Consider the following 3,739-nt stretch of genomic DNA (forward strand, 5'->3'; position numbering starts at 1 on the left):
TTCAGCCGTGGAGGCGTTATAATGTAGCGTTCAATCCCACTATTCGTTGGTAAAAGAGTACCCCAAGAGTTGGTGGTGGGTGGTGATGATTAGCTGCCTTCTCTCTAGTCTTACACTGCTAAATTAGGGAAAGCTAGCGCAGATAGCCCTCGTGTAGCTTTGCGCGAAATTCATAACAAACAAACATAACTACTAAAAAAAAAGTCACATACAGTTTCATGACTAAAATAAAGCTTTGGAGTTTTCATCATTGTTAAGATATCTTCATGGAACTAACACTTTAAGTTGTTATACTTTACATGATTTACCAAACGAAATCCGCTTTATGTGTTATGAAGGTTCGATTGGTCATTTTTTTATTTTCTTGTTTTTTTTTGTAATTAAAAGAAATTATTAAATATCAAATAACAATCAAAAACGAAAAATAAATATTTTATGGAAGTTACACTGTAAACCTTTAGAGGGCGAAAGTGTGGTATTATTAGGTTCTCTGATTTCTCCTAAGAATAGTTGGGTAGGTTTCTCAAGAAAGCAGGGCTTGTTTATCCGAAGTATATCCTCATTAACTATATACCATCATCTTGAAGTGTTGGTTTTTTGCTGGTGTTCCACGATACCGAGCATGTAGTTGGACGGAGAAGTTTGTTTCTTTAGCTGTAGGTACGTATTTCAGAAATTCTAACTATTGAACCTATATAACCTCGTTCACATCGAGAACAATTATACATGTAATCGTTTTAGAACAGGAATTCTGTCCTTAACTCTAAAACAATTTGAATTCAGAATTTAAGGTAGTAAGCTGTAGTTCGAATGAGAAAACACTTCCGATCAAGGTGTCTTTAAATAATAAAATACTTCATCCAAGCTTGAACATAAATGAGTAAATGTTTCGCTGTTAGGGTTGAAAATATTGGTCATTATCGTCAAGCTAAGATAACAGGAGGTTCAACAAAAAACATTTTGCGGGAGTAAACCCAAATTATCTGACTTTGGCAGAGTTGTGAAAAAGAAAGAGACTTGGCATAATGTAAAACACAGTGAAAACAGTTTTTATTTATTTCACAAGCTCAATCAAAGTGAATATATTAGAGGAGGACAACATATTTAATGGATTGAATCTGGAGAACTGAAGATTTCTCCTAGATTGAGAAAACATGCCATTACATAAATGAAACTATAACGCTATTATTCTCAGATTGCATGAACGATCTATATCATTGTTGGTCGTTCTCATCGAAAACTAAGGCAGATTGTATCATATAAACAGCCAGTAGAAAATATCACTGTCTAATTTGACATAATATGTTAAGCTTTATAGAAATCTTTTCCACGATAAAGCACATGTGATAGCACATAGGAGAATGGCCCAGAACAATAGGCAACAAGGATGAAAGGAACCTAGCCACTTCCTTGACCAATGTTCTGTTGTTAAAACTGCACAAACACTGATATGGATAGAAACTTTGAAATTTTTCTTAGATGAACTAAATAATTAAATAAAATAAAAGAGATTTTGTTGTTGTTGTTGTTGAATTTAGTTCAAAGCTACTCGACGATTATTTGCGATAGCCGTTCCTAATTTAGAAGTGATGACTAGGGGGAAGGCAGCTACTTAACACCATCTACCGCCAAATACTGGGCTACATTTACCAATGAAAAATATGATTAAATGTTACATTATAACACCCCCACGACTAAGAAACGGCGAGCGTGATCGGTGACAGGATTTTAGTACGCGTCCCGCAAAATGCAAGTCAGGTGCCTTAACCACCAGCCCAGTAAAGGAGATTAGAAAACACTCAATATGTCTGGATACTACAAGTGTTTGAACTTCTAAGTAAAATGGCATCCTTTGTGTATGTGAAATACTCTTAATTTTCAGATCAAAATAAATATTAAGTAACGTTTTATAAAACCTAGAAACATATTGGAACAAGAAACTACTATTATTATTTACAATACACTTCAAATCTATGTATCTATACATATAGATAAAGCCCGCATCAAGATGTAGCAATTATGTGGCTACGAGTTTGCAACCTTGCACGTCGTATCATTAAATTTTTCAGGATAAACAAATCAACACCAGTGATTTTGTACTCATGTTGACTAAGCACCCAACAAAAGATGTGTTATTTGTAGTATGTGATCGGAAGTAAGCGAACTATACTTTTAATTCCTACTGTCTATATTTGAAAAATGTTCTCAGAACCGTCATGGGACTGAATTGCTTAGTCACTGTTTCGTTTTGCCAGTTTGGGCAAAATAAAATATGATTAAAAAAAATACAGGGCAGGATAAAATACCCGCGAGCCGCCTGTTGGCCATCTACGATATAGATTAAAGGTTTGGTTTGAATTTCGCGCAAAGCTACACGAGAGCTCTCTGCGCTAGCCGTCCCTAATTTAACAGTGAAATACTAGAGGAAAGGCAGCTAGTCATCACTACCCACCCGCAAACGAATAGTGGGATTGACCGACACATTATAACGCCCTTACGGTTGAAAAGGCGAGACTATTTGGTGGGACGGAAATTTGAATCCGCGGCCCACAGATTGCGAGTCGAGTGACCTAACCACCAAGACATGCCAGGCCAGGTCAAAAGTAACATGTATATTAATAACGCCAATTCTATGCAACAAAAATTGAAATGAAATATATAATGTCATAAATCAATACACAAGAAACCTAAAACCTGTAACACTAAAATGCCTTAAATCATCGGCTGTGTAACCTTACCATGAACAATATTTTCGGTAATTATATTATTTTGTAGGGTTATGCGTCAAAGTTTTGTAATTTTTATGAAAGCGAATATATAATAGCAAAAGTAAAAGGAGGAGGAATTAGGTTATTTCTAATAGTTTGTGAGATCAGGCCTTTACATCAAAGTAAGATTTTGAATACCTCCAGGTAATAATGACCTCTGACTTGATAGGTCAGTTTCCGGACTTGCAACGCTAAAATCCTGGGCTCGATTCACTGCAGTAAACAAACTGCAGATAATCTACTGTGTAGTTTTGCGTTCAACAGAAAAATATATATATATATATACTTAAGATTGTGTGAAAAAAGAAATTTCAGAGCTCGCTAAATATAGTACTTATTATTACTTATTATAGAAATTTCATATTTATAATAAAATAAATTATTTAATATTTTTATTTTTTGGATTTCGCTCTCCAAACAGTAAGGTACCAACAAATACCACACAGAGTATTATACTTTCACAGCTTCTTAGGTATTGTAATATTTGTAACAATGTACAGTTCTTAATATCTAATATTAATATATTAGTACATAAACTGATTTTTAATGGCTTCGATGAGAAAATGTTAATAAAATATTTTGAATTATTTATAATAAATATAAAAATTATTTATATAAATTTGATAATATTGATTTAAACAAAACTATTTTATACAAAATAGAAATAATTTATAAAATTTATTGAAGGAGATTATAATTGGAATTACTTATTTAGACATTTCATATGTTATGTAGGTGGATTAATGTAGTTGTATCACCTTTCCTATATAAGACCTGCTACTGAGTGTATGTGTTCAGAACCATTGAAGATCCAGAGAGTAGCAGGAAAGCGTAGAAGATGGGAGTTATACTAATAATTTAGGTTGGGCTTATTATAGTAATACCTTGGTATTTAATATTTGTGTCCAAACATCATATTGGGGGCTGGAATGCCAACTTCAAGGACAGTTTTGCTGTCTCCCCCATTGATG

The sequence above is a fragment of the Limulus polyphemus genome, unplaced genomic scaffold (assembly GCF_000517525.1).
Source record: "Limulus polyphemus unplaced genomic scaffold, Limulus_polyphemus-2.1.2 Scaffold1552, whole genome shotgun sequence".
In the NCBI taxonomy this organism is placed as follows: Eukaryota; Metazoa; Arthropoda; class Merostomata; order Xiphosura; family Limulidae; genus Limulus; species Limulus polyphemus.